Source organism: Hydra vulgaris, chromosome 08 (genome assembly GCF_038396675.1).
Source record: "Hydra vulgaris chromosome 08, alternate assembly HydraT2T_AEP".
NCBI lineage: Eukaryota > Metazoa > Cnidaria > Hydrozoa > Anthoathecata > Hydridae > Hydra > Hydra vulgaris.
The window spans coordinates 23,338,910-23,348,531 of NC_088927.1; the positions used below are offsets into that span (position 1 = coordinate 23,338,910).

The window sequence follows — 9,622 nt, forward strand, 5'->3', positions numbered from 1 at the left end:
AAAGTTAGATTTTTTTAAGGAGGATTTTTTTTATAGAAACATTTTAACTCATTGCCAAAAACCCGAAGAAAAAAAAGTATAAAAAAAGAACACAATTTAATATTTACAAATTATATATTTGTAAATAATACAAGAAAATATTATATATATATAATACAATAATCTAATCTAAAATATAATAAGTTATATACGTATAAATATTTTTTTCTAAGTATATACCAATGCACCATTGTTTATTATGTATAAGAATAAAAATTGCCAGTAATTAAAGTTCACGAAATATTTTTTCGTTTTAATTGTTCATTTGATGCAACATTTAAAATTTATTTCATTCATTTGAAGGATCCAAGATCAAATAAGCATCCAACGTCATTATACGAATTCTCAACTTTTAACCGCAGCTTTTGTATTTTATAATAATTGTAAATTGCTCGGGAAATATTTTATATATCAAAGTCATCACTTTAATTGTTAAAAAACTTTACTGCTTTTATAGTCTTCACCTTTATGAACTGGAAAATATTTAGAAAAAGTCTACACTATCTTTTGTAAAAATGTTTTGTCTTGTCTTTGCAATTCATTTCAGTATTGCTAATTATTTTATAACTTTATGTTATGGAAGTATGAGAACTGAATTTGGTTTGCTTGCTTCTTTCATTTTTTTTATTTCTAAAAATTCCAATATCTCTTTGTTTATGTTTTTCACAATCTGACTGCTTTCATTAAGAGTATTGTTACCAGTTTCTATACTGAACTTACCGTTGATTGGTGCGACGATTGTAGCAGGTTTTCCTTTTAAATGAAATTTATTAAAAAAATAATAATTTTTTTCATTTGTATTATTATTACTATGAGTAACATATTAATATTATAATTAATTTATACAAATTTAGTTTAATAAAAAAATATTTTTGTTGGACTTGAAAATATTTTAAATACGATTAAAAATAAAAAAATTCATACACCATTAAAATGACAACACAAACGACAACAAGTTAAAAATTTTAAATTTAGTTGTTAATATTTTCCTATTATTGATAAGTTCCGTAAAACACAGAAAAATAAGCCACATTTGTATACCGAATATGAAACCTATTTTAAATGTACATAATTATAAGAAGTAATAAAGCGTCCACTAAAAGCAGTTTCAACTTTCTTATAAAAGATGCGCTTTATCAAACCAATGCATAGCAAAAACGCTTTATACCAATTAAACGTCATTAATCAAAACTATAAAGCTCAAACTATACGACCTTTAAAACTACTCTACAAAAGAAAAAAAAATTACTTGATCTGTTCGATACAAATTTGTTGGGCTCAGTTATCAGTGATCCAGAGTTAATCAAAGTTGAAAAGTTGTTTGACGCCGACCTTTGACGGAACTTCAACTCATTAAGACAATCCTCAAAGTTTACGCTCTTTTTGTTGTCTTCTAAATTTATAAATAAAATCATAAATAAAAATTATAAATGTGTCATTTAATATTTTTTTAGGTGCAATTGAAATGCTATCGTAAAATGAAACGTTTTTTTTTTCAGTTTTTAAAATCATATTTCAAGTTGCTTTAAAAAAAAAATTCTAGTCACGTTTATGTTGGCTTGTTACCAGTTTTTATGTTTTCGTCCTAAGATTTGTTTCTCATGTTTATTTTTTTGTCAAATAAGTTTTTTACCAAAAAAAGTTTGAGTTCTTCTTGTAATACTTTTTTGTTGTTTTGTATGACTGTTTAGTTATAATATAATGTTATTACAATTATATCAAAGAATAAAATTAAAAAAAGTACTTGAGTTTTTTGGTGCAAAACTACTTGATGAAAATTGGTTTGATACAACGTTGTTTGGTGCAAATTGATTTGATTCGCTGTTTCTCAGTGAACAGCTGGTTGATAAATAGCGGTTTGATGGCGATGCTTGACGAAATTTTAACTCATTAATACAACTCTCGAAGTTTACGGTGTTTTTAAACTCTTCTAATGTTATGAAAAATAAACATTTTAAATAAAGATTTCTGTTTATAACAATACTGATTTTTTATTATACCACAGCCGAGATTTGATATAATAAATAATGCAGAACTTGCAATTATTTATTATACCAAATCTCGGACGTGTAGACTATATAGTTCATTACTTTCTATTAAATTAAAATTTTTTTCAGAATTTGTGTCCCTCACAACCACTACCACCATATATCTTAATACTTTTTGAGGGCGTCGACAAAAAAATAAAACTATTATTGTAAAACTGCAACAAGTTACAAAAATTACTTAGGTTATTTATTGCAAAGGTGTTTGGTGCAAATCTCTTTGAATCAAAGTTTTTCGAAGAATAAGTGTTTGATAAAAAATAGTTTGATGCTGATGTTTGACGAAACTTCTTCTCTTTGAACGTTGTCTCTTTAGAACAATCCTTAAAGTTTACGGTATTCTTGACGTCCTCTAAATTTATAAAAGACAAAATATAAATTAAAAGAAACAAAAATCAAATTCCAAATCCAATTGAAAATCTCTTTACTTGTAGTTTTGCTGATTCTTTTTTTACTAGGTTGTCTGTCGCAATTCACTTTTTTGTTGTTCTTTAAAACCCTGAAAGATATTCCATAAAAACTAATTAATTTAATTTGTATGCGTAAATTTAATTTGTATGTGAACACGTAAACTTACATTACCTGCTTAAAACAATAATAATAGTAATAATAATAATAGCAGCAATAATAATGATAACAATAATAATAAATATCACCTTATAACGGGCATACAAAAGAGATTGTTATCCATAGTCATTTTTCTCTAAAAAAATATGATATAAGGAAATAAAATAAGTTAACCTAATAAAATAATTTTAAATAATTTAGATTTTTCTTGAAATATAATTTTTTTATACATCCATGAAGTATAACGAAATACTCGAAAAGCAAAGTTGCTATCTAAGCTGCAAGGAAGCTGCAAAAAACTGCTATCAGGCGCGCATTTTGTGCAAGACAACTTACTGTTTTTCAATTGTATTCGTGAATTTGTAGCGATTCGTTAATTTTACTTTAAATTTACTATTTATACTTAAAACTTGTCAGTCTACGTATTTATTAATCATTGGTACAAATGTTACTCAAAACCAATCTTTTTATAAAATAATAATACTCGTTAAATTATAACGATTTTATAATGTGCCATAAAATTTGTAATTTACAAGCAACCAACTGCATGAGCGATAAAGTAAAAAAGATTAATTAGTTTGCCTAATTTCCGTAATTGTAAAAATTAAAAAGTTATTTAGACAAAAGCATAAATTAATTGTTTGGTAATTTTTTTAAATTAGAATAATCTTAAACTTTGATTATTTAAATTGTAAGCCAGGAACCAAAAATGATTGAACTTACCATCATTAAAAGACTGGCGATGTAATTACATATTTAACTGTTTGGCGCAGGAGACTGGAAATTTGTTTTGACGAAAATATTTAGTCTTTCCCCGGAAAGGAAATGAGCTAACTTTATTGCAATTTTTTCTCGCATTATTGATTCATTTTATCTTTAACGTCACTTTTATGTCTCTCTCTAGATGTCGCAGCTTTGTTCTAGATTTGATTTCTAGGTTTGAATCTAGATGTCGAAGCTATCGATATAACTGCGATATATGTTAGCTACGTATTGTAGCATTAAAATTGGCGACAACATAACCGCAAATCTTTAGCTTGTTGATGGCTACACAGCATTGTTTTTTGCGATAGTATATATTGATAGCTACGAACCGTGGCTTTTTCACTATATATTAATTAAGAAAAATTTTATATCTACTTCACTGGTTATAGCCACCAGTTACTTTAGCAATATGTATACATATTGTGGGTTTTAGATTTTATTATATTATTGTAGCTGTAATTGCTGTACGTGAGTTTCAGCGCCATTTTGGTGAAGGAAAAGTGGTTTCTTAAAAAATAAAATTAGGAAAGCTTGCCGCTGCATAAACTAGGTTGTGGTTTAAGTAATTCACTTTTCCTTTTCTGTAACTTAAAGCAACTTTACTACCTATTGTTAACTGTTTACAATTTTGAAAATATTATTTAAAGAAGCAAAAAAGTGTTGTTTTTTTTACTTTAACCATGAGCGGTCCATCAACTGCTCAGGGTTAAAACAGTGCACAATCGTTATCAAACTACACAGTCGACAAGTATTGTGGAATTGACTAAAATCGATTGTTAGCAATTACTCGTTATTAAATAACAATTTTCTTAAAGCCTTTAGGCTGAGGGAGTAAAAAAAAGTAATTACTTTAACTCAGTAACTGGTCAGTTTTACGTGAACAAAAACTTCACCAGTTTTGCACAAATTTTTATTCACGTAAAGATAAGCAATTTACTTAGAAGTTGCTCAGCTTTACATGAGTAAAAACTTGAGCAAAATTGCGGAAACTTTTTTTCACGTAAAGCTGACTAATTACTGAGTAAAAGCAGTTGCTTTTTTTTATTCACCCGGCCTATTGTTTAAAAATTTTTTAAAGTTATTTTTAAAAGTATGAAATTAAAACTTTGTTAACAAAAAATTGTTAGGATAACTATCTTTTGTTGAGATTTTCACACTCCCTCAGAAGTCGTTAAACTTTAACAAGTTAGTTAATGTATTTTTTTGGTGGTGATTAAATACTCTTTCTGATAACCATAAAATTATTTATAAAAACCTTATTTTTTCAAAAATAAATAAAAAAGTTTATTTTTCACAATAAAACTATTTTGTTTGGATAAGATCTAGTCTCTACTTTAATCATGTCTTTAATATAAAAAACAAGTCAACTTTTTTCTTATTTTCGGTAGAGATACCTAATTTGGTGAGGGCCATGGCACCGAGTGTGCAATGGCAGAGAGCATGGTACACCCTTCCCATGCCTAAATCTGAACCTTAGATACATATTGTAGCTTTGTAATAATAAAAAGTAGCAACATCAGCAAAAAATTAACTTAATCAAGTGAGTTCTGTTTAGGTGGTTTACAACGCCGTAAATGGTAAGTAAATGAGTTAAAAATAAAATAGTAGCAGTTAAGTATATGATGTAAACAACAATAAGTAAAATTATAATATAATGGTATCTAGCAAGAAATCTTTGTTACCTAATTGCTAATTTTACCTTTAATAGTTGTCGTTAGTTAGTTGCTAGCTTGTTCAGATGCTTGTTTAGTTAGCGATGCTTGTGGCTGTCTTTATTGTTACAAATATTGCTGTCGCTGGCCAATTTCACACCGGGTCAAATTTAATTTGCGTTCTGTAACTGTAACCGTTTAATAATATGCCATTGGTTTGGTGATGTGTGACCAATGGTTTGATGTTGTATTAAACTTAGCCTTTTCACTTTAGCACCCGTTCACTTAGTTTCATTTAAAATGTTTTATCTTACTTTTAGTAAAATCTTACTTTTTTTTTAAAAAAAAAAATTTTCTATTATATTTTTACAGAAATGTAATTCTATTTTTTATTCAATGTTTTAATAGATTTCATGAAATATAAGGATACCAAAAATTGGATTTAGAGGAGAGTGGGGTATTAGCAAACACCTAAGCGAGAATGCGAATTAAAGACACCAGTTATACAAGATTAATTCTATTTATTTCTTATCAATTAGTTTAACTATTCAGTCACAAACCCTCAATTTTTTATAAATCATGATATAAAATAAAAATTTATGGCAAAAATAAAACCATAGTGTGTTCGGAATTACCCTACGTACGTGGGGTGAAAAAGTTGCGTAAAATTATGCAACTTTTTTCTTGAGTAACATTCTGCTATATCCTTTTTTTTTCTTTTATTTTTTAATTTGTAATATTTTGCTATTTTCTAAAAACTAACTTCAAAATTATTTATTAGAAAAGTTATTGTGGGTCAATAATGCTCCTGCTGCCCCCCCCCCCCCCTCTCCTGGTTGCTACGGGCCAGCTATAAGAATTCTTTTAACAACACTTTTTTTCCATTAATTTGTAAAAAATTGAATAAAAAGCCACAAAAAAAATTATATTGACTATTTAAAAGAAAACTTTGTCACGTGACATAATATATCACGTGAGTTTAAAAATTTTATTGTTTTAATTTTAGTGATTTTTTTTTTTAATTTTTTGTGAAGTAAGATTTTCAGGCAACTTAAAGTATTTCAAACATTGTATTTTAAATCCATGGTGCCGGATGCAACACATATTGAACTTTATCAATTAAAATGCAATTCTTATGAGTTACTACTGCACTATTTTTTTACCAATACGACATAATAATATCAAAATTACTTATAATTATAAATTTTTAATTCAATTAGTGTATTTGTTTCCAAAGAATGACTGTTATTTTGCTAGTGCCGGGTGTAACTCGAGAGTTCCAACATCCGGTAATGTATCTTTCTTTTTTTTAATTTTGAATTTAAAAAACTTTGAAAATTTTGAAAATTTATAGAAATATTTTTTTCTGTTTATAGTTTGTGTTTCATGGAATCGCCTTGATAATAAATTTAGGACTTGAAATTTTCAGAAAATACCCTTAAAATAAAAACACCTTTTACCTAGAAATTTTGTGGGAAAAGTTTTATTTGATTTTTTTCAATTTTATATTTCGACGAAAGCTTTCAAAATTGTGGTATCATATGTTGATCACCATTATAGATGTATTTAGTTGTAGTTTTTTTCACTCACTCTTTTTATATATATGTAATTTATCAGATTACCAAGTTTTTGTACTATTTGCATTAGTTGTTTTGAAGTTATTTGTTTTAAAATGGTTACAAAATGCTGACTTAGTATTAAAATGAGCAGTTTATTATAAAGTTATATGTATTGGATGCGTATTCATTCTTAGTATTTAAAAACTAACATTTAAAACATTTTATATCACTGTAAAAGAAAATAGCTTATTGTTACGTCAAACACTTTAAATGTTTTGTGTTTACATTTTTTTTTTCCCTCTAAATTCTATTATATTAAAACATTGCATCATCTTCATCTACTAAAGACTCTAAATAAAAAAATTATGACATGATGGACACGGATGCGATATATTTTGTTTATTATTTCTACTATCTAAAATACACGTATAAAAGCTGAGTATGGTATAGTATAAAAGTTTTGCGTGTAAGCTTTGTATATGATAGCTTAGTATAGCAAGATATAAAAGCTTGGAATGACACGGTAAAAAACCTAAAAAAATTTTCTCCCTTTTTTCCCATCTACGTGGCCAGGCATACATTTTTGACAAATTCACACTCAACTTCTTACATAATGTTCAACAAATTGTATTTCTTCGTATTTTCGAAACCAACTTTTTTAGAAAAAGTCAATCTTAGTGAGCTTCCTATTGATCCATTGGAAAATTTAGCGAATTGCGCTAAGTTTCAGGAGGTACGTATTTAATAACAACAAGCGACCGAAAAGTTGAATATTTCAAGAACTAAGTTTTTTATATCACTTGATAACCCAGCTGTTAAGATGAGTCTTGATGAACTCAAACACATTCTTGTTGAAAATATAGTTTTCTATTGGATGAGCCTTCTGCTGAGATATTTGATATCTAATCATTTATTTTTTATCCAAATATGGTTTTTTGAGCAGCCGTAGAGTTGTGGCTACAGCGCTTGGTTCAAAAGTAACCAATTTAGAGTTCAAAGCGAGCTTTGGGCATATTTAGTGCCATCTGAACATATAGACAATACATAGAGTGAATTGACTGTGGTAGACCACAGAAAATATTTTACAATAACAAAGTTTTTACTTTTATAGCAAGCAGACATGAAAAGATAAATAAATAAAGCAGCGCAGAGAAACGGAAGAAAATTAAAAAACACTGTTTAAACATTTGAGTGTTAATGATTGACATCTTCATCAGTTAATTCTGTACTGCCATCATTTGATGCCACCATTACTGAATATCATTTGATGCCATCATTTGATGCCATCATTTGATGCCATCATTTGATGCCATCATTTGATGCCATCATTTGATGCCATCATTTGATGCCATCATTTGATGCCATCATTTGATGCCATCATTTGATGCCATCATTTGATGCCATCATTTGATGCCATCATTTGATGCCATCATTTGATGCCATCATTTGATGCCATCATTTGATGCCATCATTTGATGCCATCATTTGATGCCATCATTTGATGCCATCATTTGGAACCATTACTGAATAAGTAGTTAATGCAAAAAATATGAAGAAATAATTCTAACCGATTAATATTCGGTTAGAATACAATTCAAGAAGATTTTATAAATCTAAGTTCTCAGGACAAGTTGAAAGTTGCTACACTAACGTAATAAATGACATAGCTTAATGGTCGATGATATTAACAGATTTTATTATTGATTATGTTATTTAAAGCAAACCACAAAAATATAGAAAATAAAGAACTTATTAAATTGCTATATAAAGATGGAAATAGAACATATTACAGAGGACTTTGCAATGACCATTTTTATAGAAAAACAATCAAATGGAACTTTATTAAAAAAAGGGGTCTGAAACTAGCAAAAATGAGTATCGCTACGTTTTATAGCTTTCCTTTTTGTCCAAATTAAAATTAATATCTGGATTTAATAATTGGAGGTTAATTAAAGTGATATTATTGGAACATGAAACTCCTAAAGAACACATTGCAGCAACGTGTACAATGTTTTAGCGATCAATAAAAATAAATAGAATCAATACACTGTTATTACACCATAAAAAAGTGGAAGTAAGTTAATGGAGAGAGGTGTTAAAGCGTGTACACGAAATAAATGTGAAAGAATAAGCACGTCATTTTTTTCAGTGGTTATATTAAAATCTTTTTAATTGTTTTGTATTTTGTTTACAAAGTGTTGTGGTTTCAAAAAAATATGTTAGTTTTTGGATTTAACTTGAAATTAGTTTTAAAAATGACAAAAGAAGAAGACATAAGAGAAAATTTATGCACAAATATTTACAAAATCCTAATAGTAGCTACAATTCGATAGCAAAATTGTTGCAAATACATCCATACACTGTTATTCGTGTTATTCAACGTTTTTCTCAAACAAAATCGATCAAACGCAAATCAGGTGGTGGAAAAAAGGAAGGTTTTAAAGATACAAAACTCGTTAGAAAAATGGTTAACAGTTTTAAGAATTACCCAAGCCTTTCACTAAGGGAACGCGCAAAAATATATGGATTTTCTCATAGTTTTGTTGCAAAAGTTAAAAACAAACATGGTTTTCATTCTTTCAAAGCACAAAAAGTGCCCAAACGTTCTGAAACTCAACAAAAAAGTGCAAGAACCCGCGGCAGAAAGTTGTATGACAATTTTATTACTAAAACTTTCTGTATTATTGAAGACGATGAAACTTATATTAAGTACGGTCATCAACAAATTCCTGGTGCTGTTTATTATATTGCCAAATATAGAAGAAAAGCAGATAAGAAATTTAAATACACAAAACATGACAAGTTCGTTAAAAAATGCTTGGATTCGGCAAGCTATTTGCAGTTGTGGCAAAAAATCAGCACCGTATATTTCTCAATCCACACTTTCTGGTCAAACTTATGTTAAAAAATGTTTACAAAAACGCCTTTTACCTCTCATTAAATCACACAATAATAGCCCTGTGTTCTGGCCTGATTTAGCTTCAATTCATTATTG

General features: G+C 27.9%; 1 long non-coding RNA gene across 1 annotated transcript; it reads right to left on the minus strand.

Annotated features, from left to right (window-relative positions):
* Window positions 1-229: 229 nt before the first annotated feature.
* Window positions 230-1,963, minus strand: LOC136084239 (uncharacterized). Its single transcript, XR_010640416.1, has 3 exons — window positions 1,784-1,963; window positions 1,289-1,432; window positions 230-792 (listed from the first exon to the last, which is right to left on the minus strand). It is a non-coding gene; the product is annotated as an uncharacterized LOC136084239 (long non-coding RNA).
* Window positions 1,964-9,622: the final 7,659 nt, after the last annotated feature.